Here is a 27,530-nt window from a genome sequence, read left to right on the forward strand (position 1 = left end):
TGGTTTTTGCCATACATTGACATGAATCAGCCACGGGTGTACATGTGTCCCTCATCCTGAACCCCCCTCCCACCTTCCTTTCATACTGTTTTCCACAGTGACTGCACCACTTTGCATTCCCACTAGCAGTGTGCAAGGGTTTCCTTTTCTCCACATCCTCTCCAACATTTGTTATTTGTAGTCTTTTTGATGATATCCATTCTGACAGGAGTGAGGTGACTTCTCATTGTGGTTTTGATTTGTATTTCCCTGGTAATTACTGATGTTGAGCATCTTTACATAACTACTGGCCATTTGCATATCTTCTTTGACAAACTACCTATTCAGGTTGTTTGCTCATTTATTTAATCAGGTTATTTCTTTTCCTTTCTTTCTTTTTGCTGTTGAGTTGATTCCTTTATATATTTTAAATATTATTCTTTTACAAGATATATGGTTTGTAAGTATTTTCTCCCATTCTTTAGGTTGTTTCTTCACTCTGATGTTTGTTTATAGTTTGATGCAATCGCACTTGCTTAGTTTTGCTTTTGTTGCCTCTGTTTTGGGGTCATATCTGAAAAATTTATTGCCCAGACCAATGTCAAAGTTATTTCTCCTATTTTTTTTCTAGTAGCTTTACAGATTTAGGTCTAACTTTTAAGTCTTTAGTCTATTTTGAGTTGATATTTGTATCTTGTGTGAGATAAGGGCCCATTTTTATTCTTCTATATGTGAATATACAGTTTTCAAGCACCATTTGTTAAAGAGACTGTCTTTTTGTTCTGTGTTCTTGGCTTGTTTGTCAAATGCCAGTTGACTGTAAATGCATGGATTTATTTCTAGACTCTCTATATTGTTACATTGGTCCATATGTCTGTTTTTATGGAACTGCCATACTGTTTTGATTACTGTAGATTCTTCTTTTTGACTGTGCTGCGTCTTTGTTGCTGTACCAGACTTTCTCTAGTTGTAGTGAGCAGGAGCTATTTTCTAGTTGTAGTGCATGGGCTTTTCATTGCAGTGGCTTCTCTTGTTGCAGAGACCAGGGTCTAGAGTGTGCAGGCTTCAGTAGTTGTAGCACATGGGCTTAGTTGCCTGGTGGCATGTGAAATCCTCCCAGACCAGGAATCAAGCTCATGTCCTTCATATTGGCAGGCAGATTCCTAACCACTGGACCACCAGGGAAGTCCTATAGCTTTTTAATATATCTTGAAATCAGGAAGAGTGATGCCTCTAATTTTGTACTTGCTCAAGATTGTTTTGGCTATTGAGGATCTTTGGTGGTTCCATACAAATTTTATGGTTGCTTTTTTTTCTATTTCTGTGAAAAATACCATTTGGATTCTGATAGAGATTGCATTGAATCTGTAGATTATAATTGCATTGAATTTGTAGGTGCTGTGGGTAGACTGGACATTTTAACAATATTCATTCTGATCCATGAACGTATTATATCTTTCCATTTATTTGTGTCTTCTTCAATTTCTTTCATTAGTCTTGTAGTTTTCAGTGTACAGATCTTTTACCTCCTTAATTAAATTAATTTCTAAGCATTTTATTAGTTTTGATGCTACTGTAGAAGAGATTGTTATCTTAATTTCATTTCTTTTGGCTAGTTCATTGTAAGTGTATAGAAACAACTGAGTTTTTTGTGTTGATTTGTATCTTATAACTTTACTAAATTTGTTAGTTCTGACAGTTTTTTGGTTGAGTTCTTAGGGTTTTCTACATATAACATCATGCCATATGCAAATAGAGACAACTTTACTTCTTCCTTTCCAATCTGAATGCCTTTTTTTCTTGCTCTAATTGCTCTGTCTAGGACTTCCAGTACTATGCTAAATAGAAGTAGTTAGAGTAAGAATTCTTGTGCCTGATCACAGAAGAAAAGCTTTTAGTTTTTCCACATTGAGAATGATATTAGCTGTGGGCTTGTCATATATAGCCTTTATTATGTTGAGATACATCCTTTATATGTCCAGATTGTTGATGGTCTTTATCATGAAAGGATGTTGAATTTTGTCAAATGTTTTTTCTGCCTCCACTGAGGTGATCATAGAATTTTTATTCTTCATTCCATTAATGTAGTGTATCATATATTATACGCATATGTTGAACCATCCTTGCATCCCAGGAATAAATCTCACTTGATGATGGTGTATAATCCTCTTAATGTGCTGTTGAAATTGGTTTGCTGATATTTTGTTGAGGATTTTTGCATCTGTGTTCATCAGGGAGATGGTCTGTAATTTTCTTTTAGTGTTCTTATTTGGCGTTGGTATAATGGTGGCCTTGTAAAATACATTTGGACATTTATCCTCTTCCACTTTTCTGGAAATGTTTGAGAATGATTGCTCTTCATTCTTTTTTAACTGGTGACATTCACCAGTGAAGCCATATGGTTCAGGACTTTTTCTTTGTTAATTTTTTTATTCAATCTCTTAACTTGTTATTGGTCTGTTCAAACTTTCTATTCATTCATGTTTCAGTCTTGGTGGGTTGCATGTTTCTAGGAATGTATACATTTCTTCTAGGTTATCCAATTTGTTGGTGTATAATTATTCATAGTAGACACTTATTTTTTGTATTTCTGTGGCATCAGTGATAACATCTCCTCTTTCATTTCTAGTTTTATTCGTTTGAGTCTTCTCTTTTTATCTGAGTCTAGCTAAAAGTTTGTTAATTTTGTTCATCTTTCAAAAAACTAGTTCTTAATTTCATTAATCTTTTCTATTCTTCTAGTCTCTATTTCATTGAACTCTGCTCTAATATTTATTATTTCTTATGTTTTGTTAACTCTGAACTTACTTTGTTCTTCTTTTTCTAGCCTCTAGAAGTTTAAAGTTAGATTATTTAATTGAGATCTTCCTTTTCTTAAATGCAGATACTTTTGCCAAAAAATTCCATCTTAGAAATGTTTTGGCTGCATTCCATAAATTTTGGTGTGTTGTATTTTCATTTGTCTCAATACATTTTTAAAAATTTCCCTTTTGATTTATCCTTTGATCCACTAGTTGTTTTGGAGTGTGTTTTTTAGTTGCCACATACTTGTGAATGTTTCAGTTTTCTTACTGTTACTTATTTCTCATTTCCTATCATGTGACTGGAAAGGTATGATTTCTACCTCCTTAAACTTTTTAAGGAGCTTCCCTGGTGGCTTAGATGGTAAAGAATCCACCTGCAATGCAGGAGACCTAGGTTTGATCTCTGGGTTGGGAAGATCCCCTGGAGAAGGGAACAGCTACCCACTCCAGTATTCTTACTTGGAGAATTCCATGGACAGAGGAGTCTGGCAGGCTACAGTCCATGGGGTTGCAGTTTTGACCTAACACCTGCTGTACCCTGAAGAGTATTCTGTACACTTTAGAGGAATGTGTATTCTATTGCTGTTGAATGGACTATTCTGCATATGTTATATCCATTTTGGCTGTATTGTTGTTCAAGTTCTCTGTTTCCATCTTGATTTTCTGTTTTGATGACTAATCCATTCTTGGAAAGGGAATATTGAAGTCTCCTACTGTTACTGTATTGCTGTCTGCTTGTCCCTTCAGTTCTGTTAATATCTGCTTTATCTGTTATTGTTGTTGTTCAGTAATTATGTCATGTCCAAATCATTGAGACCCCATAGACTGCAGCACGCCAGGCTTCACTGTCCTTCACCATCTCCCGGGGTTTGCTCAAACTCATGTCCATTGAGAAGGTGATGTCATCCAACCATTTCATATGAGCAGGAAGGGGCTTCTCATACTCTAAAGGAGTATGTGAAAATTGGCATATATAAAGAGAAATAGAACTGGAAGAGTGGGCAGTGTTATTTCAAAAAGCCCTTGTCCTATACTACATGATATCCCAGATTATCATGTGAATCAACTGTTTCAGAAAATGTACACTATAAACTTAAAATATTTTTCTTCATTACAACACAAATGGCATCTGTAACAAAATCCTCTATTGCAAAGATCCTAAAGGCCCTTCTTGGGAAAAGGATACTGTCTCTCCTATTTGAGAAGCCCTATGTACCTTTAACTATTTCTCCATTTGATTTATTCACAACCAGTCTTGAAGCTCCTTGAAGAAATGATAGTTCTTATTTTTAAATATTTACTTCCCTTATAGTTCCCAATACATAGAATTGCACATAATACAAGTTTAAGAAATTCCCATTGAGCATAATTGAAATATAACTCCTGCTCAAGGAATCTGATACTGGTGTGTTTAAAAATCCCAAATAAATTCTTTTCTATAAATAGGATAGTTTAATTTCCCAATTATATGGGTTGATTCTTTAGTGTGGTAAAACTCGCTGCTCAATATTTTTATGCTAAAATTTTCTTGCCTAAATAATTTAGGCCACAACTTTGATCATGACATGAACCAGAATAATCATTGTGTTTGAGTTTATGAGTCAGACCTTGCCTGGTTTGCCTATTACCAAGGTCTTCCAGAAGGTGTAGTCTGACCTGGTTGTGTTTATAGGTACATGGAATATAGCTCAAACCAATTCCTTGCTTGTAGATTAAACCAATGGAAAGTGATTTTCAAGAAGCTACAACTATATGGGGTGATAGAAAGGGTACTTGAACCAGTTGTGGAACATTGGCCAGTCACAACCACATCTAGACATTCTGCAATTCTACCCCTTGAGGTACACTGTATTTTGGGAATAAGAACACCCCTGATGAAGTACATCAGATTTTTGAGATCAGGAGCAGGAGTGTGGGAGCATGCATGTGTAGGTTGAAAAAGTTCCCCAGGTGATTCTGGTACCATGCTCACTATATGCCACTGTTGAGAACTGCTGGTAGAAAACAAGCTGAGGAGTAAATACTGTACCGAAGGATCAATGGATTATTTGCCCACTCTTCAAAAATTATGCCATTGTTTGCTTTGACTCATCCATAAATATGATCTGGGGATACATATAAGGTCAGTGCACATGTTCGCACATGTTGTTCACTGCACAAGGGCTTCTGGTCAACATGGTGAATGGGGCCTGAAATCCAGCCCATGCTCTACTTACCAACCTACCTAATCTGGTTAGGGGACTGTAATTACCTGATGGAAGGAGCATGGGTTAGGGATGGCAGCCCTGAGCATGATATAATCATTTTTGAGTATACTATATCTTTCAGGAAACCAGTTTCTCCTAGGATAGTGAAGAGTGCTTCAGTGATCTCTAGGTTATTTGATCCTAATGTGATCTAACTTACCTCCAATCAGAAGCACTGGTGTCTCTTGTTTATTTGTTTGCTCATAATTTTTATATTTTTAGAGATCATGTGAAGTCCAACTACTTTTCATCATAGTATCTTGAAATTCCCTTATGAAGGGCATATTTGGAGTAGATCTGAATATTCATTTAATCCTATGACAGGCTCTGTTTTAGACATTGAGGTAAATAAGATACAGTCTCTGCCCTCAACAAGCTTCTAGACCAATGATCAAAGCAGAGAAGTAATCACATCATGATAGGAAGTGTGACAAGTGCCATGACAGAGAGATACCCTGAAGATACTGAGAGTACTAAGAAGGAGCCCCAACCTTGACTATTTCTGGTATGTATATGTGAACATGCACATGCATACATGTATGTTGGGGAAAAGACAGGCTTCCCAGAGGGAAGGTGATGACTAAACTGAGTCTTGAAGGAGGGGAAGTTTGAGCAACACTTTAAGTATGGAAGTGAGGTAGGGAGGAGTCATCCAAGCAGGAGATGTCTGAAAACAAGAAATCTAGGAGACTAAAGAATGTGTGCGTGCAGGAAAACAAATATTGTGTTGATCTCACTTATATGGGATGTCTAAAATAGTCAAATGTATAGGAGCGAAGAGTGGAATGATAATTGCCAGGTGCAAGCAGGGTTGGGGAAAGAGTGTAAAGGAGAGATGTTGATGAAAGGGCACCAGTTTCAATTATACATGATGAGTGAGTAACGTACAGCATGCTGATGATAGCAGGATTATATTGTATATGTGAAATTTGGTAGGAGGATAGATCTTCAATATTCTTACCATAACTCCCCACACACAAGTAACTCTGCAGAGGTGATGGATAAGTTAGCTTGACTGTGGTGATCTTTTCACAATGTATACATATATCAAAACATCAAGCTGTGCAATTTAAATATATCCATTTTTATGTGTCAAAGATGTGTTAATAAAGTTGTTTAAAATATAAGGACGTAAAAAGAAAAGGATGCATGTGTGTGGGGGCATGCCTGTTGGGGTTAATGATTGGAGTCAGGTTTGGAAACATAGTGAGGATGAGGAGATGATGGGAAACTATGGCCCAGTTCTAAGTAGGGAAACTGCTACTATTGACCTATAAGGGGCAGAGTGGAGAGATGACAAGTCTAAATGGAAGGAGATGGGTAAGAGGATTGTAGGAGTACTCGTACTCTGGGTTAGAATGGATGAGTGCTTCAGTTAGAGCAGGGGTCAGCAAACTATAGCCCATTGGCTAAATCTAGCTGATCACCTGCTTGTTTATATAAATAAAGTTTCATTGGAAAAAGTCACGCCCATTCATTTACATATTGCTGCTTTTCTGCTGCAGGGGAGAGTTGAGTAGTTCTTATAGAGAATATACAGCCTATGTACTCTAAAATATATACTATCTGACCCTATATGGGAAAATTTTGCTAACCTGTAAATTAGAGCAATGGTTGGGAATGAAGAGAAGTAGATGATTCTAGAATGATGGACTTTTTACCTTCTGTTTATTCTATTTATTTCTTTATTTTACTTATTATTAAAATTTTCAAACAAGAAGAAAAATAGAATAGTACAATGAATACCCATCATCTAAATTTTAAAATTCTTAATATTTTGTCATTATTGTTGTCATTTAGTCAATAAGTCGTGTCTAACTCTTTTGCAACCCCGTGGACTATAGCCCGCCAGGCTCCTCTGTCCATGGGATTTCCCAGGTAAGAATACCAGAATAGATGCTATTTCCTTCTCCAGGGAATCTTCCTGATCCAGGGATTGAATCCTCGGCCCTTGCATCTCCTGCATTGAACAGGCAGATTCTTTACCACAGAGCCGCACTTTGCTGACAAAGATCCATATAGTCAAAACTATGGTTTTTCCAATCATCATGTATGGGTGTGAGAGTTGGACCATAAAGAAGGTTGAGCACCGGAGAATTGATGCTTTTGAAGTATGGTGCTGGAGAAGACTCTTGAGAGTCCCTTGGACAGCAAGGAGATCAAACCAGTCCATCCTAAAGGAAATCAACCCTGAATATTCATTGGTAGGACTGATGCTGAAGCTGAAGCTCCAATACTTTGGCTACTTGATGCAAAGAGCCAACTCACTGGAAAAGACTCTGATGCTGGGAAAGACTGAAGTCAAAAGGAGAAGGGGACGGCAGAGAATGAGATGGTTAGATAGCATCACTGACTCAATGGACGTGAATTTGAGCAACTCCAACAACATTTTGTCATATATGCATCATCTATTTTTCCCTGGAAATACAAAATAAATTAGATATTTAGACCATAAATACATCCATATGAATCTCTAAAAAATTTAAGAACATTTTGTTAAATCTCCATAATGTACTTTACACACCTAACAAAATTAGTTTCCTGATATCATGTATTGGGTTGGCCAAAAAGTTCATTCCAGTTTTTCCATACCAACTTATGGTAACAGGCATCATTTCCTATGCATTGGTCCCAGTTAAGTCAGTCCTTCATCCATTCCTGCCCAGGCACTAGAAACATGAGCGATGAAGGCAGCTTTGAAGTGCATCCCCCAGCCCCAGCTATTGTAGCCCTCAGCTGTTCATACTATTCCACAAGTCGTTTGGGTCATGGAGTTGACCCTCAAGCCATCATGAAGCAGGGAGATATCAACCCTGCTGTCTTCTTTCCAAATTCTTGACCCATAGAATCAGTGAGTATAAGATTGCTGTTATATGCCACTAAGTTGTGAGGTTGTTTGTGACACAACCTGATAATCAGAACAAGGATAAATATAAAGATGTATAAGATATGGCCTTTGCTTCCAAGAGCTAACAATACTGGGAGGGAAGTGAGAGAGATACAAAGATGAAACATAAAGAGATGAAAGATGGAAAAGATGCAAAATAAAAGTCATATATGCTTGTTAATAGTTGTATAAGCCTCACTTTTTGAAAATACTGGGCAAAGGCACTTCATAATGGCAATAGCACTTTCTGCCTGTGTTCTGTAAGTATTTTGCATATCAAATGAATAAAGTCTCTTGCATTTACTCCTCTCGACAGGCCTGTGAGAGATAGCCGCTTATTGTGCCTGTTTTTCGGATGAGAAAAATTAAGGCACCTAGAAGATAAGTACCTTGTCTAAAGTCTCAACAGTTTGGATTTAAACCCATATACTTTGCCTTCTGAGTCCTTGCCTAATATCCCTCTATAGTGTATGTCTTCTTTTAGTCATGAGATATTAGTCATGGAGTAATAAGGAATCTGAGAACCTGTGCTCACACCCCAGGTTATCTTCCATAGAAAATTTAGGTTGGTTTTTCATGGACAGGAGATTATGGAAAACTCCAATCCTCAAGGTAATTGGATAAATTACAAATTCTCAAAATTCCTCTTTCTTCTTTTCCTCTGCATGGCTTTCCTCTTCACACATTTTGTCTGTCTTTGGTTAAAACTCCATGTTTTCTTTCAAAACAAACTTCATTCCACACTCCTCTCAGTTTCTGCATGCATGCAGAGATGAATGGAGCGTTTCCTGGGATCAGCATCCTACAGCTACAAAGCAGCAGCAGCATCTTGTGGCTCCTAAAGAGAAAGGCACTTTGGGATTATCCCACACACCTCTTTTGCTGGATCACACCTGCTAACTTGCCTTCTTAAAACATTCTCCCTGATTGTGGATTTAATTCTATTCTTGGCCCCCAAATATACTTGACTTGGGCAGAGTTGGTCAGATAGAAATATGATTACTTTACTCCACCAGGACTCCCGTGGCTGCTCAACAATCTTTTTGATTAATTTGGATTTCCTAGGACACTCCTCCTCATAACATTCCAAACTCCCTTGCTTTCTTCATGACTGCAGCCCCACCCCTCACCTCCTATTGCATGATTGTGTGAGCTTTCTCTTCTACCTCAACACAGAGCCCCATGTAGCTGTTCTCGTCTCACTTCTCAACTCATCTCAGAGATTGTACTTCTTCCCTCCGAGTCTCCCTATGCCTCTGGGTGTTCCTAACCCCACTGCGTGTCACTACCTTCAAAATTGTGCTTCTCTGGTTACCCCTTGGTCTGCTATATTCCATATCTCCGAAAAAATAAAATTTAAGAGACACAGGTCACCTCTGTCTTGAAATAGACAAGCAATCCCACTTCACAGGTTAGTATCAGGTTTATTTTGGTTTATTTTTCTCATTCTCTTTCAGTCCCTTTCTGTATAAGTCTGATTTCCCTTCCAGCCCACTCCACTTCTCCTTGAAGCCTGATTATTGAGTGCTCTACTCTGTCAGACACGACTTAACGACTGAACAATTCTATTTGTACTCTCCGAAGTCCAATGACCTCCCAAACTCCAGTCTACTGGTCTTGTAGAAGTCCTTGCCCCCTTGAATCTCTCGCAAACTTTTCATAACACTTCTTCAAAACTTTCATTCCTTGCAAATCTGGGATGTAGAGGCAGGCTGAATCTCCCCCTTTCTCAATCATAGCACCTTCTGTGATTCCTTTGCTATCGTCCCTCTGCTTCCGGCTATTCCCAGCTGTGGCCATTCCCTGAGATTCATTTTATGTTCTCCATGGAAAATAGAGAACTCCAATGCTCAAGACTGGGCATTTTCACTGCGTTCATCCTTCTGCATCGACTCCGAATCAACATGTCTAAAGCTTTGTCCTCCCTTGAAGCTACTTCTCTTCCTAATAATGACTCTGAACTTCAGAGTGGCCTTTGACTTCTCCCTCTTTCTGCCACCGATTATGTGCTTGAGGCATAGAAATCCACGCAAATATTAGCATAAGAAAAAGTAATTAGGAGGCTACACCTGCCACACATACACACAAATCACATAGTGAATTCTCAGAACCAAATCTAAGTGATTTTTGAATTATTTACTGTTTCAGCATAATGTGTGCTCGGGCTTGGATTGTTGAGAGTGTACATTAACAGGCCCTTCCAGAGTTACAGCCTGGCATCCTAATAGGGTTACATTGTGGAACAGCCATCTTATTTAATGGTTTGAAATTTGGGATCCTCCTTTCTTCAAACCCAGAAGAAAACAATGTTCAAACCATGTTAATTGATGTGTTTTGATCAAGAAGAAACCAAGGTTAGTATAAGGCTTATTTCCACAGTGACTAAGTGGAAGAGTCAACACATCAGTCTTTCCGAGCCCACCACAGAACTCTCATTTCCATTCTTCTGTCCAACAACTGACACTCTAAGTAGCTCAGATTCAAATGCAAATGCAAGCCCAAGAATGCAGACACACTTTGAAATCAATAACATCGTTTTGTCAGGCAATTCATTTAGTATTTCTAAAAACCAGTGAAGTTTAAAAAACAAGGGAGTTGAAAGCTGGCTCTCCCGTTCCTCGAGTTTTAATGAGCCTATTCCTCACTCTGGGACAGAGAAGCCCTCATTATAACTTGTCAATAGAACATTAGCACCCAAGATGGAGGGAGCCCTGTGATCCCAGTTAATTTTCTTTCTTTTTTCCCCCATCTGGATATAGTTGAAAACTCTTCTAATGGGAAAACTCACCATTTATTTGAACTGCTTCTTTCTAAACCATAGATTCATCTACTTAAGCATAGCATGTTACTCTTACCATGTTGGTAAAAATCTTTTTGACTGAGACTTTCTATGCGGAGATATTATGTGCTCATAAATAACAGGCAGCTCTCTTCTCTCTCAAATGAGCTCCCGGAGGCTCTATGGAGAGACTTCAGGCAGAACACAGAGCACTCCATGCTGTCTGAGCACTTTGCTGCCCTCCTCCCCCATACCTCTCCTCGGTCTTCAGAAACAGGGGAAAATCAGATTTCAGATTCCGTGTTAGGGAGACTCTTGGAGTTAGATAAGGTGAACACAGGGGGAGAGTGGGCGGTGGAGGGAGCAACTCACCTACTCCCTGATGTTTTCGCTTGATGTTGCAGCCCTGAAACCATCAACAAATGTGAGACAAAGAAAAGTCACCATGGTTTCCTTTGCTGTGCCTGATAGGTGGTTTCATGTGCTTCCAAGTTATATGAGTTAGGTTTTGCTGTTTTTAATCATGAGATCGCATTGATCATTGCGTATTGCTCTGATATAAAGTTTTAGGGGAAAAAATCTTGCTGCTTTTTCTCCATCTGCTGTACAGTCCCTGATTCATGTAACAGACCCTTTAATCACATCATGCCCTTTTGCTCCCCAGATACTGCACCCCCCATAGCCAAGCCTAGTACTCAAAACTGAAGGAACCAGACTCATGTCCTGTGTCATCAGGTGGAGTAGTCTAAGAGACTTCTAGAAATTGAACTGGCTGTCCTTGTTCATTTCTGTCAGTTGAGTTCTGTTTTTAATAGTTATTTTTATTTATTTATTTGGCTGCACCAGTTCTTCGTTGCGACACACTAGAACTTTGATTTTAGTTGAGGCATGTGGGATCTAGTTTCCCGACCAGGGAATGAACCCAGGCCCTCTGCTTTGGGAGTCTTAGCTACTGGATCACCAGGGAAGTCCCCCAACAGTTGTTTAAAGTAATAAAATAACCCCAGAGACTAGAATTTTCATGGTCATTCATTTTCTACCAAAGTCCTCATTTGGTTTGGTTTCTAAGATGGTTTATTAAGTCCTGCCGATATAGCTACAGGGCATTCACTCAGTAAACAAGCATTCAGTTCCACAAGTCTTTTGATGAGCATCTATTTATGTTAGGCACTGTGCTTGGCACCAGGAATACGAAGGAGAAATAACAAGGTCCTTACTTTTTAGGAAAACTATATTCTGTTTAAAAGGAAAGATTGATGAACAAAAAACAATTACACTAAGGTGTGCTAAGCATTCAAATAGAAGGAGAAAACAAAAAACTGGGTGCCATGAGGAATAACTAACAGACAACCCAAGGCTGTCTTGGCTCAAGTTCTTTTCTTTTCCATTAGTTCCTTTTGCCCTCACTGACTTTAGACAATTGCATGTCCAAAGCCCTTTGCATGTGTCTGCAACAAAAATCTGACTGACAAAGGGATCGCCAAATTCATGGAATTAGCCTGCTTAATGAGGGAATATTCTCCACAAAAATATTGAATTATGTTTACTTCATTTGGAGAAGCTTTTTCTCCTTATGAGACTCCAGGTTCTGCAATGTTAGTCAAAGTTTCAAATACAGCCTGGCAGCATGCTTAAGAGCATACTCCTGACTCAGTACTTTCATCTTCTTCACCTCATTCTAGAAGCAGGAGGACAATATGATTTACAATCACATTGGTCCGGATTAGAATTCAGGCTCTGATTCTTGCTTGTTGTGTAGCCCTGAGCAAGTTACTTTGTCTCTCAGTTTCTGCATCTGTAAAATGGGGATAATAATAGTATGGGTTAATGCGTGGAAAGGGTTTATCTTTGTGCCCGAGGTATAGTGCTCAGCAAATAACAGCTTTTACTTTTATAAACTCAACATTCAAAAAACAAAGATCGTGGTATCTGGTCCCATCACTTCATGGCACTTAGATGGGGGAAACAATGGAACCAGTGAGAGACTTTATTTTCTTGGTCTCCAAAATCACTGCAGATGGTGACTGCAGCCATGAAATTAAAAGACTCTTGCTCCTTGGAAGAAAAGCTATGACAAATGTAGACAGCATATTAATAAGCAGAGACATTACTTTGCTGACAAAGGTCTGTCTAGTCAAAGCTATGGTTTTTCCAGTAGTCATGGATGGATGTGAGAGTTGGACTATAAAGAAAGCTGAGCACTGAAGAATTGATGCTTTTGAACTGTGGTGTTGGAGAAGAGTCTTGAGAGTCCCTTGGACTGCAAGGAGATCCAACCAGTCCATCCTAAAGGAAATCAGTCCTGAATGCTCATTGGAAGGGCTGATGCTGAAGCTGAAACTCCAATACTTTGGTCATCTTGTGCGAAGAGTTGACTCATTGGAAAAGACCCTGATGCTGGGAGGGATTGGGGGCAGGAGGAGAAGGGGATGACAGAGGATGAGATGGTTGGATGGCATCATCGACTTGATGGACAAGAGTTTGAGCAAGCTCCGGGAATTGGTGATGGACAGGGAGGCCTGGCATGCTGCAGTCCATGGGGTTGCAAAGTGTTGGACACAACTGAGCAACTGAACTGAGTGACTGACTGACTTTTATAATCTCTGATACCTGGGTTCTAGGCCAGGTTTGGGACTAGCCCCATGGTTTGGAGTAAACTGCTGGTGTCTATGTTTCCACCTGCACTATAATGACAGTCCCACTAAATGACTTCCTCTGTCCCTTTTCGTGCTGACAGTCTGCTCTGGGCTCCTTGCTTGGAGTAACATTGTGAGCTCCCGGGCATGACTGTCACCCTGGATGTCCTGCAGGGTCTAGGAGCACCCCACTTCCTGAGTAGTATCAAGATAATGCTCTGCTTCCAGAAAGAGGTTCCAAAGGCAGCAAAATGATGTCCCAGAAGGCTTGGTAATGATTTGTTACCCAGAGTTTTAAATGGAATATGTAACTGCTGAGGAGGCAAAGTCTTCTATTAACCCCATAGGGGTTCTCTTAACTGTGTAGAACTAAAGAGATTGTCACTCAAAAGAGATCTTAATTCTAGGGTTTATTCAGTTATGCTCTTTTTTTTTTCTAGTAAAGACGCTGAAAATGAAAAAAGAAAGGAGGAAAGATCGAGTATTTTGCTATTATTGTTCAAAATTTCTTTGAACTTGTTAACCCTGTGGTATTTCTCAGAATCATTTGAGTGCTTGTTATAAAACTCCCCCACATTTCTTTTACACCTTGAGTATAAGCAACTCCAAGCACTTTACGATATCATGAAATCTCATCCTATCTCTGAATTATTTCTGTGCAAAGAAGCAAGTGCCATGTCAGCCATGAGTCAAATTGGTCATTTTACACTGCTAGCCACAGAGGATCACATCTCAGTGACCCTTCTCTCTCTATTGCCAACACTCTTTGATGTTGTTTGAATTTCCACAAGGTTTGAGGCAAGGTGTCATTTACACTAGGATCTATCTGACGACACTCCTCTGTCTGCCCTCCTCTGTCTGCCAGCGTCAGAGTGAGCTGACCCTCATTTGGCTTTTTCCTAGACCAAACAAGAAACAAAAGTGGGGTATGGTTGGAGGGTCCCCAAGATGGAAATACCTTGTTCCACTTTCATAGTTCAGCCCATGAAGATCACTTCCATATGGTTTTATTCAGAAGGTTGACGCTTTGGAATTAAGCAACTGAATGATGTGCTAGAGCATCTCTAAAAGGTGCCACTTCCAAGCCAGTTAATTCCCAGGCTGTGTCCTGTGTAGCTATCATCTAACTAATTCCTTTGGTTTTTTTTCCTCTCAAAGCTGCTTCCAGCTAACAATAAGAATGTTGTGATGAAATGCTAACAACAACCTCAGGACTCAGTCAGACTTTATCAGTATGGTTTCCTCTATTACCATGACCCACACTCACAATCCATATCCTAACTGTACTGAACTTTTGGTTTCTAGGGATGATTTATGCTCTTTAAGCAAGACACGTGCACACACACACACACACACACACACACACACACACACACACCATGAATAGCACTTGTATTTTAGATCTCAAGTTAAATTTCACTCCAGGAAGCATCTGTCTCCCATAAATGACTCTGCTGTGCTCTATGGTATCCTGTCCTTTCTCCAAACTTAGTACCAACCATACAGTTACCATTTTGCTTTCTTCCATTAGACTTGCAGGCACTCTGCAAGTAAGGATGTTGTCCACCCAACTATTGTGCCACCAATGCGTAGTACAGTGCATCACAACTGTCTGTTGAGTAAATTAAGGGATTGATTATTTTACTTTCAAATATTTATTTTGGCATTTCACATTTAACCTCATCAAATACCACAGCATTTGTTAGATGATCACTCAAAGATGTTTGAGTCTTTTATAAACCATACCTGTAGATTCCCAGTCTTTTGGGGCCTTTATATCCTAATCACATCACCATGAATGTGCGTTGCAAACATTTAGCTCATTTTAATCCCTTTTACTTCTAAACTGAAACATTTTCCAGGTTAAACTGCTATGATACTAAATGGTTGCATACCCAGCCCAGATTACAACTAGTTTGCCAAGGGAAATCATAGAAACTGGCTACTAAATGTCATGTGTAAATGTTTCTCTCTCTATAGTAACTGTGGATCTGAACATTAATAAATCTCCCCACCTTTTTATCACCACTACAAACGCTCTGATGAATGTAAAATTTTGCAGATGAACTAGCCAGGTGAAGATTAAGATATGCTTGCTACTGGTTTTGTTGCCTTGCAGTTGACTCTTCTAGCTTTCTAAAATGAAGCTACATGAAACTTGTTTTTGTATTTAGAGGAATATCTGTTCATCCAATTATCACTTGAAGTATTTATGCTTGAGCATATTGGGAACAGTTGTAATATTTGTTGGGCAAAGTGTGAATACAAGTGGATAAAAACATAGGCTCTAAAGACAGCCCTCAGATTGGGAGAAAATAATAGCAAATGAAGAAACAGACAAAGGATTAATCTCAAAAATATACAAGCAACTCCTGCAGCTCAATTCCAGAAAAATAAATGACCCAATCAAAAAATGGGCCAGAGAACTAAACAGACATTTCTCCAAAGAAGACATACAGATGGCTAACAAACACATGAAAAGGTGCTCAACATCACTCATTATTAGAGAAATGCAAATCAAAACCACAATGAGGTACCATTACACACCAGTCAGGATGGCTGCTATCCAAAAGTCTACAAGCAATAAATGCTGGAGAGGGTGTGGAGAAAAGGGAACCCTCTTACACTGTTGGTGGGAATGCAAACTAGTACAGCCACTATGGAAAACAGTGTGGAGATTCCTTAAAAAACTGGAAATAGAACTGCCATATGACCCAGCAATACCACTTCTGGGCATACACACTGAGGAAACCAGATCTGAAAGAGACACATGCACCCCAATGTTCATCGCAGCACTGTTTATAATAGCCAGGACATGGAAGCAACCTAGATGCCCATCAGCAGATGAATGGATAAGGAAGCTGTGGTACATATACACCATGGAATTTTACTCAGCCGTCAAAAAGAATTCATTTGAACCAGTCCTAATGAGATGGATGAAACTGGAGCCCCTTATACAGAGTGAAGTAAGCCAGAAAGATAAAGAACATTACAGCATACTAACACATATATATGGAATTTAGAAAGATGGTAACGACAACCCTATATGCAAAACAGAAAAAGAGACACAGAAATACAGAACAGACTTTTGAACTCTGTGGGAGAAGGTGAGGGTGGGATGTTTCAAAAGAACAGCATGTATACTACCTATGGTGAAACAGATCACCAGCCCAGGTGGGATACATGAGACAAGTGCTCCGGCCTAGTGCACTGGGAAGACCCAGAGGAATCGGGTGGAGAGGGAGATGGGAGGGGGGATCGGGATGGGGAATAAGTGTAAATCTATGGCTGATGCATATCAATGTATGACAAAACCCACTGAAATGTTGTGAAGCAATTAGCCTCCAACTAATAAAAAAATTAAAAAAAAAAAAAAACATAGGCTCTAAATTGCTTATCATCCATCCATATCATTCTATACAAGAGAGTGAAGAAGAATGTTGGCATGTCACTACCTGCTCAGCTGGGCCACCACACCTGGCTTTCTCTGCCCCTTACTCCTCATTTCTGACTACTGAAATTCCATCTTTAAAAGATATATTTAAATTTATCCTCATTGACAACCTCCTCTCCCCATCACCACCAGGGAAAGGGATCTCATTTTCACAAAGGAACTTGAAAATCTGTTAACTCAGTGGTTCTCAACCTTGGCAAAATGTTAGAATTGCTCGAAGGGAATTTATAGAAAATACCAAAGTCTGGATCCCAGATGAGATCAATTAAATCAGAATCTCCTGGTCTAAGATACAGCCTGAGCATCAAAATGTTTCAGCGTGCCAGGTGATTCAAGTGTGTAGCCAAAGTTGATAGCCACTGACCCAAAAGTTCACTGTGGCTGGATCACAAAGGGTGGGGGTTTAGGGTGGCAGCAAGGAGGGGAGGCTGGAAAGGTTGGCAGAGCTCAGCTATGCAGGCCTTACAATCCATGCCAAGGAGTTTGGCCTCTGTCCTAGAGGCCATGGGAGCCTGAAAAGGGTTTTAACTGCGAAGCAGTCTAGTTACTTTGGTGTTCAAGGAATTAAAGTTCTTTCATTTCTCTGAGCTTTCTTTCAATAATCATTTAAGCTGTGAGTAGAGTAGCTGACTTCCAATGACCTTTCTCATCTAACAGAAAATTATTGGCAGAGTCATCATTCCTAATAGAAATGCTAAAACTAATGCCTCCTATAAACAGACTCTTCACCTTCACCTGCATGCAGGCTTGTGCAAAACAGAGTAATTCTTTTAGAGGGAAGATGCTTCTAAGGGATTTTTAGAGGGCTTGGCTGCTAACAATCAGCTTCTGCGTCACCAAGGAACTGACCTTGATGGGATAGAGGGCCTGTTAATTAACAGACAAAGTCGTGCAGGCCAAAGCTTACAGAAAGATCTCTCCTTGCTCTGGAAACAAAACTGGCTGCTGTGGGAAACTAGGACCAGACCCTTCTTTGCCCTTATAAGTATGGGGCAAGAGTCCAACATGGATATTTGTTGAAATGAATTGAACACTGCTTTTTAACGTCACACTTGAAATAATTGTGAGCAGACAGGCCTTTGTTTGCTGACTCTCTAATTCTTGGCTGTATCATGGGTAAATGAGGCTCCCAGAGAGGTGACCTCTGAACATGACATTATGTGTACATGCATATAGAGACATTTACAATTATGGTCAGTGATTCATTATTGTGATTTTTTTTGAAGGGCTAGGGAAACATTACCAGCTGAAATAATGTAAACTGAATCTGGGTAAGCTGTCTCCAGTGGCATTTCAGGTCACCTTTCCTAATACTAATAATGCCTGTCGTTTGCACTGGGCTGGGAAACAGTCTGTGTGGTAAGTACTGGCGGTGTTTGTAAGTAGCTGCTTGGGCATGGGCAGACTTCATTGTGAGGCAGAGCTGGACATGCATGTGGATCAAGTTCAGAATACGCCCTACAGATCCATGCTCCGTGCATTGAAGTGCTGGAGTCTCATCTTCCCTGGCTTCAGCCAATGCCAGCTTTTTTTCCCCTGCTTTCAGATTCACAGAAAAACCAGCACATCTGTTTGAAATTATATTTACTTTTCATTGTCATCTGGAAGAAAAGGCTTTTGCTAATGAAACTGGTGAATTAATATGGAGTGCTTGGGACTAAATATGATAGATACTCTTCGGCAAACACCTGCACCATTAAAGGCAATTTTCTGAGACCAAATGCTGTTTTAGGGAAGATAGAAGCTACTGTAATTGAAGTCTTAGGGAAACGTGACCCTTTATGCCTTCCGTTGCACAGAAATCATCACATGTTGTTATGTTGTGGTAAGCATAAAATTTCAATTACGTTTTGGGATCTGAAAATGAGAATACCCTAGTTTGCCCCCATTTAATTCTCTGGCTATATCAGCTGTTTATCCCTTCCTTTGCTGGGTAAGAAAGAATTAGGGATTAAAAAAAAGAAACCACCAGAAACAAGAAATCTTAATCCATGTAATTACTCTAATTGGCTAATGGGAGTCTTTTCTCAATAGCAGACAATTCCTTGCAGTTTACGGACACGTGTTTACATTTCGAGAGGATTCAGTAAGAGGGGTTCACTTTTCTGTCTCTTGCTACATGGATGAGCAGAAACCATGAACATGCACGGTGCAAATTCTTGGCAAACAGACACAGCCCTTAAAATTTTCCTCCAAACAACTTATTTTTCGTAAGTTTCTACTCCAATTGTTTGTTGAGATGATGCCTAATGAAGTATTCATTGATGGCAGCATCACTAATAAAACATAAATCAAATTGGGCTCTACATAGCATTCATATGCTAGAAGGAAGCAGCAGTGTGAGCTGGCGCTTGTTTCCAGCTGTTTTCTTGTCATTAGCTTTTAATTTCAACAGCTACCTACTCTGGCCGCCCCTCTCTTTTCTCAGCTCAGGTATTTGTGCTGTTACCGTGATTGTCAGTTCTGTTCTGCTTGAAAGGTTTCAGTGTACGTTGCTATGGTTACAGGTGCCAGAATTGGAAAGAAATGAAGGGGGTATCAAGGGTTTGACGTAGCGGTGATGAAGGCTTAGTGCTGAAATGTTAGCTATTACTTTGGTGGATTCTATGTTATTTGACAATGAATCCATTTTAATAGAATATTTAAATGCATCCTTGAATATATGGTACATCGGAATGGAAATATGGATAACTGGATTTAAAGTAAATGAATATTTTAAAACAGTTTTGAGTGCATACCCCATGGGACACTCAGGAACTAAATGAACACTGTTAGTGTAACGTGTAGTAACACCTGAGTAAGTAACATGGGCAATTTTATTAGCTCCTGCAACTCCTTAGCATACCACTGTCTTCTTGTTTTCTCTTCATTTGTTTTCTTCTTTTTCCTCAACAGCAGAGCTTGAATTCTGTAAATTTGATCTTTTGGAGATGAGTGCTGCAGTTGTTAAGGTACCTGGGGAGACAGGACTGGTTCTGAGGTTTCACAAAAGTCCCTTTCCAGTTTGCTGCTGGAAATGTTAGAGGACAGGTCGGGGGACTGGCTGTCCTCCTTCTTTCTAATGGGAGACACTTGCGAAAGCTGACTACCAGATGTCACCCTTGGTCTGGCTGTGCTACTTTCTCTATGTGCCCACGTTGCTGTTAAAGGTGATCATTCGTTCCTTTTAAAGCAGTCAAAGATGCTGCTGCTCCCTGTTGCCAATCTTTTCCCCTAAGCCCCATCCTTTGTGTCTCGGGGCATTGCTTCACTTCTCTTTACTTTCACGGTCTCCAAGGGGGCCTCCCCAGCTTCCCACAGCTTTCACTCCAAGCTTCTGCTGCCCTACTGTGTTCGGTATCCTTTTCCCTTTGCTCAGAGATTTCAGGGAATGAAGACCCTTGTTTCTTAGAAAATGATTTTGATTTGGACGAACCTTGGAGTGATCTTACTGTTTTCTTACTACCCTCCACATGAGGAAAACCACCCCATTACCATTCTTGATGTCTACAATATGCTTGGAATAGAGCATGGTGGGTAAGAACATGGATAGGACATTGGAGCCCAATGCCTTGTTTCAAATCCCACGTCACCACTTACTAGCTCTGTGGCCTTGGGGAGATTGTTATTTAATGTCTGTGGGTCTCAGTATCCTCATCTGTAAATTGGGATTAATAATTGAAACTAATCTACACAGTTTTCATTATATATATATATATATCTGTATCTATATACATACAGAGAAAGAGAGACATAAAAAGAGACACACAGAGAGAGACAGAGACAGTCTTAGAATATTAGACAGGCACACCTTAAGTATTAATAGTATATAAATAATTGCTTTTATTCAATAAGTATTTATTTCCTACTATGTGCCAAGCTCCGTACTTGATCCTGGGCATAGAACAGAGCAGGGAACAAAATAGATGTGGTCTCATAGAGCTTATATCTAGTGAAGAAGGCAAGCAGTAGGGAAATAATTATAATAAAGGATGATAAGAGCTAACAATTCTTGCAACCCACAGTTTTCAGAACTGTCTAAACATGTCATCTCGTGAAAAACACCTGTATAGCCATGACAAGGAATGCTCTGCTCTCTGAAGTGTTTGGGGTCTACCTAGACAGACTCATGAATGAGGAAAGGTAGTTGGCTTTTCAAGAACTCCCACAGAGGGTTCAGACTGGAGGGGCCCTGTGACTGACAGCAATAAAAGTTTCACTTAAGCCAGGGTCTGGCCGGGACTTTCTCGCTTTTACAAACAACACAAAGGACCTAATTCTCTAATAAGCAGAGCTACCAACAGCAGTCTGTACAATAACTTTTAGAAACCTGACCTTGTGACCCAGGGGCCATCCTGAAACCACTGCACTCGCCTCCCCTGCTTCCCCCCTCACTCAATAAACGTCCAGCCTGATCTATTGTCCCGTGGAAGTGAAGGCCCATGAAATAATGAACAATTCTCTCTCTGTTCTGCAATACTTACTCCAAACGTTGACCATTCAGAGGCTCTGGAAAGACTAAGCAAAGATGATGTTCTTACCAGGTGATTAGATGACAAAGACCCCGCTGCCAGTCTTCCGGAGCCCTGTTGAATACAGACCATGCCTCAGCATTCCTGGAAGCAGCGTAATTAAGAGCTGGCCCTTGTTAAAGGACTAACTTCTTCCCACCCTAGAGGCTTGTCTGGTTACAACGGGACTACTAAAAAAAAATCTGCGACTATGCCTTGTTTTGAATCTCTCTATTGAAAGATTTAAAGCTGTGGGTTGTGCTAATGCTTCTAGTTACAAGGGAATGGTTTAGCAGTCAATGTACCACTATGGTAACTTTCTACTAAAAAAAAAAGCCCTATTATGTAGGTTGGTGGAGCTCTTTGCTTTTAACCTGTCCTTGCAGAAATTTGTGAGCAGTAATTTTGATTGGTGGGAAATAAGAGTGGAGGTTTACAGTTCTAAAAGGAAAGGCTTGGGCTTTGTTTGGTTCCTAGTGCCAGGACTGAGAAAAATCCCACAGACTGTGGTCAGGTAGATAGAGAGAATGGACTGGGTTAGCTTGGAGAATTGCCCAGAGCAGCAGAATCTATCTTAACAGAAGAATGGAGCCACAGGTCAGGGCCAGAGGGACAGCGTCCACTTTCAGAGCCATAGTCAAGTATGAGGCCACAGTGAAGAGTTGACACAAAAGATCAGAAGCTGAGAATATAAGAACAAGAAGGACGTAAAAACAGTGAAAGAGCATGGCCTCAGCATAGGCTACCTGTGTGCTTGCGTGCTAAGTTGCTCTAGTCGTGTCCAACTCTTCGGGACCCCAGGGACTGTAGCCCACTGGGCTCCTCTGTCCATGGGATTCTCCAGGCGAGAAAACTGGAGTGGGTTGCCATTTCCTCCCCCAGGGGATCTTCCCAACCCAGGGATCAAGCCCACGTCTCTTATGTCCCCTGCATTGGCAGGAGAGTTGTTTACCAGTAGCATTACCTGCGCAGCCCTGATAGGCTACCTGGGTGGGTGTAAATCTGGGCTTTGCCACTTCCTTGCCATGTGTGTGACAGTTTCTTAACTGTTCTGTGTTCCTGTTTCCTCATCTGTAAAGTAGAAGAATAATGCTATGTGCATGTGCCATTCATTTATCTGCTTGGCCTTAGATTTATTTCTTGTCCTTCATCTGCCTCATAGGATTGTTGGAAGACCAATAAAGCTTTTGCAAATGAAGTACTTGAAACAGTGCAGGCACATAGTAAGTGATCAAGACATGGTGGTATTTGAAAAGTTACGGTCTAAAAAGGGCTTCCCTGGTGGCTCAGATGGTAAAGAATCTGCCTGCAATGTGGGAGGCCTGGGTTCGATCCCTGGGTTGGGAAGATCCCCTGGAGGAGGGCATGGCAACCCACTCCAGTATTCTTGCCTGGAGAATCCCCATGGACAGAGGGGCCTGGCGGGCTGCAGGCCATGGGGTCGCAAAAAGTCAGACATGACTGAAGTGACTTAGCACAACAGAGCACATGGTCTAAAAAATAAGTAAAAGAGAGCTGGACAATATGAGTGAATGTGATTAAGAGATTGCACATGGAAGCATAGTCACATTGCTACCTACTACCCCCAGGTGAAAGAAAGTGAAATAGAAAGTCACTCAGTTGCTCTTTGCAACCCCACAGACTATACAGTCCACGGAATTCTCCAGGCCAGAATACTGGAGTGGTTAGCCTTTCCCTTCTCCAGGGGATCTTCCCAACCCAGGGATTGAACTGGGGTCTCCCGCATTGTAGGCAGATTCTTTACCAACTGAACTATCAGGGAAGCCCACTACCCCCAGGACCATCTCCAAACAGCTCCTTGAGCAGGTATCTCCCCAGGCTGTTGGGACACTCTTCTGGTGCCTGCCACCATACAGAAACGAATCTGGGAGAAAGGAAGAGATCATTGTCCAAAACACCAGGCTTCTCTGAGGGGTGACATTTGCCTTTCACTTCTTTGAGGGCACCACACTCATCTTATCACTAGAAGAACCTATAGGTGGTGCAGGCAGCCATTCAAAACCATTTTTTGCCTCAGCCAAATACATGCTGTGAACAAGTTATGTGATGCAGTACTGAGCAGAATGCATTCATTTTTAAATCTGATACAAGAAGATTTCAATTCCTGTATTGTCTCTTTCTGGCCATATAATCATGGACAAGCCACAAATGTTCTCTGCACCTCAGTTTCCTCATCTTTAAAATGAGTGATGGTACCAGATATTGCATTGCTGTGAAGATTAAATAAAACATGTGTAAAGCAGCTGGCACATTGCCTAGCTTAGAATCACTGCTCAACAATAAATGCTTCTTTCTATCCCTCCTTCTCCTAGAGAAATTACAGACACAATCATGACCTTGTGCTACTCAGTTTCCTTAACTTGGGGTGAAATATCACTCACTCTCTTTAAGTTGGCCATCATATTACCTCCTGTCAGCCATTGTTCCTTGCTGGTTTACCACCTTGTCCAGGGCTGAGCTGCTTAACACATCTACTTGGAACTTTGGCCAAGTCCTTTTCTGTCCATGCACTGACTGAATGCAATACAAATGATGGTGGACAGAGAGAAGAAGTGGGCTTGGGCTCCCTCCAGACCAGTGTTGCTGTCCAAAGAAGCCCAGTGGGGTATGGCACCAGACAGTTATGAACCTTGAGGTGAGAAAAGAGGGAGGAAAGCATTCAGGGTAGTCTGGTTTGCTGGAATAGGAGTCCAGACTGTGGCTGGAGAACCTGGAGCAGTGTCCATCTTCTAGTGAGGAGGGCTCACAGGTGCATGGTCAGGGGGTCATGGTTCGAGCATGAGCTGCAATTCAGGGCAGGTCTACTGCCCTGCAGGATAGTAGGAGAAGTTCTTAATTGACATGGTGACATAGATTTATGGCACGTGTTCTACATGGCTGTGGATGAGACTTGAGCATGACAGTGTCTGAGCTTAGGGTAGTAAGACTGATAACAGGCTCTACCAGCTAGTGGGGCTGAATCTTTTTAGACCTTTGGGCTATGCAGATAGTGCCTCTAGCTGCTAGGGCTGGGGGAGAGTTCTCTCCTGCCAGACCTTCTGTGCTGAACAATCACAGTTTCTGCCATTCCCACAGCCCTGTTCCCTTACCATTACCTTGTTTCACAGCCCATGCTAATGGGCCAGTCCTAAGTAACCAGGTTTTATGCCGCATGATCTCATCCTCACCTGTCTCTCCACCCAGATACTACAGCTTATTGAAGGTAGAAACCTGGCTGAAGAGCAGCCATCCATTAAACCAGCCATTAGCCTATGAGGTGGCCTGGCACTGACAACTCTAGTCAACAGGAATAAACTAGACCTTCAGGTTCTAGCTACAGGAAATATAAAGAGAACTAGACAGCAGTGGGATTCTAAGGTGTGAAAGGCCCAAGGAGAAGGGCTCATGAGGACCCAGGAGCAAGCTGAAGTCATAAGGCAACAAGAGCTATGAGTAGGCTGTAGCTATGTCATTGACAAAAACAGAGAAAAGTGGGAAGAAAGCCAGAAGAAAGTGAGACAAGTGAGAACAAACACAAAGATCAGATCATAGATGAGTCAGATTAATCATATAGCACTAGAGAAAAAAATTCAAGAATTCTGGCTCTCGAGGTTCCCAGAGCTGTCTTTGATCTAATTCCAGTGATCGTAAGGCCTGGTCAGAGTGTGGTCTCTGGATATGTCAGTTAAGGGACAGATAGCATCCTCAGTGGCTTAATACAATTACCCTTTCTCACTTGCTTCACGTCTAACACAGGTGCTTCCAGTGATGTGTCTTTCCACCTGTGTGCACTCAGGGACTGAGGCTCCTTACATCTTATGGCTGTGCACTCTTCTAGGTCCCTGGAGTCCCTCCCTTCCCCATTCAGCTGGTGGATGGGGAAAGAGACCAGGAGGAAGGCACACCTGTTTATCCACTTTGGCCTGCAAGTAACACACATCAGTTTCTCCACATTCCATTTGTAAAAACTAGTTTCCATGGCTCTATGTAGGTTCAAGGTGTCTGGGAACTAGAGTCACTGGCTGGGTAACTTCATTCCAATCACAGTCCTACACTTTGGAAGGAGAGCATCAGTGTTTGTCAGTTGACCTTCCCTTCCACATAGTTCTTGAATTCCCTTGAATTTTCTGTCTCCCTTATTGCTCCATATCTATAATATCTTCCCTTTCCCTCTCCTTACTTCAGCTAAGCTGAGCAGGCATGTCCAACTCTTTGTGAGCCCTTGGACTGTAGCCCACCAGACTCCTCTGTCCATGGAATTCTCCAGGCAAGAATACTGGAGTGGGTTGCCACTCCTTTTTCCAGGGGATCTTCCTGAGCCAGGAATTGAACGTGGATTTCCTGCATTGCAGGCAGATTGTTTACCGTCTGAGCCACGAAGGAAGCCAGATCCATTGTGAAATAATCACCACAATAAGTCTACTTACCGTTCATCACCATACGTTATTTATTGTCTTGGCAACTTTCCAGTATACTGTAAAATATTATTGGCTATAGTCATCATGCTGTTTATCATATCCCTGTGACTTATCTATTACTGGAAGTTTGTACCTCTTGACCCCCTTCACCTGTTTTGCCCACTCCCCAGGCCCCTCACCTCTGTCAGTCACCATTCTATTTTATGTATCCATGACTTTTTGCTTTGTTTTGTTTGCTTTTTAGCCACAAAAGATTCTGTGTCTTATAACAAAAAATAATCACACAGAACTAATAATAAAAATAGAAACAAAAATGGAAAATTCAGTCTAAGAAAAGAAAATCCCTCAAATTCCCCCAAGCATGAGGGCCAATATAATTTCTGTGATTGAGCTTCAAATTTGGTTCTTAAATTTTGAGTGACAAAAAAAATTTTTTTTGAGTGGTGAAGGTACAGAAGGAAACCCAGTCATTAGTATAGTTCTCACTATTGCTAAGTGGGAAGCGTACATACTCATTATTAGAAACCAAACATTTTCTCTCCGGTCAGTTCTCACATCAGACTTCATATGAGGGACAGTAGATTTGTACAGAGGCATAGAATCAAGCAGATTTTGTTTCATATTCCAGTTCCATACTCAGTATTTGCTCATGTCATCTAGGCTATCTAATTTGTGGATCTATAATTGATCAGAGTATTCTCTTACAATCTGTATCTGTAAGGTCTGTAGTAAGGTCCCTACTTCCACTTCTGAGTTTAGTTATTAATATTTTTATCTTCTCTCTCTTTTTTAGTCATTCTAACTAAAAGTTTGTCCATTGTATTGATCTTTAAAAAAAAAACTTTTATTTTGTTGTTTATCTCTGTTGTTTTTCTATTCTCTCTTTCATTTATCCAACTGTAATCTATTGCTTCTTTCCTTCTGGTAGCTTTCAGTTCACCTTGCTCTTCTTTTTCTAATTGCTTAAGGTGCAAAGTTAGGTTATTGATTTGATATTTCTTCTTTTTAATGTAGGCATTTACGTCTGAAAATTTCCCTCTGAGTTTTGATTTCAATGTATCACATACACTTACATGTTTATTGTTTTCTGTTTTCACACACCTCTAAATATTTTCTAATTCCTCCAGGGATTTCTCTTTTGATCTCTTGGTAAAGAATATGGTATTTCATTTCCCCATATTTGTGAATCTTCTGGTTTTCCTTGTTAGTGATTTCTAGCTTTATTCTATGTGGTCATGAATCTCCCAGTTTTCCTTGTTATTGATTTCTAGATTTATTCCATGTGGTCAGAGAAGATATTTTGTATGATTTCCATATTTTTAAATTTATTGGATCTTATTTTGTAGGTGCGGGTCTTTAGTACAGTGCAAATTTGGGGTCTCTTTAGTGAAGATCAATATGCCAGCAAATTTGGAAAACTGGCCACAGGACTGGAAAAGGTCAGTTTTCATTCCAGTCCCAAAGAAAGGCAATGCCAAAGAATGTTCAAACTACCACACAGTTGCACTCATCTCACACACTAGTAGTAAAGTAATGGTCAAAATTCTCCAAGCCAGGCTTCAGCAGTACATGAACCATGAACTTCCAGATGTTCAGGCTGGTTTTAGAAAAGGCAGAGGAACCAAAGATCAAATTGCCAACATCTGTTGGATCATCGAGAAAGCAAGAGAGTTCCAGAAAAACATCTATTTCTGCTTTATTGACTACGCCAAAGCCTTTGACTGGGTGGATCACAACAAACTGTGGAAAATTCTGAAAGAGATGGGAATACCAGACCACCTGACCTGCCTCCTGAGAAATCTGTATGCAGATCAAGAAGCAACAGTTAGAACTGGAC

Source organism: Cervus elaphus, chromosome X, assembly GCF_910594005.1.
Source record: "Cervus elaphus chromosome X, mCerEla1.1, whole genome shotgun sequence".
NCBI lineage: Eukaryota > Metazoa > Chordata > Mammalia > Artiodactyla > Cervidae > Cervus > Cervus elaphus.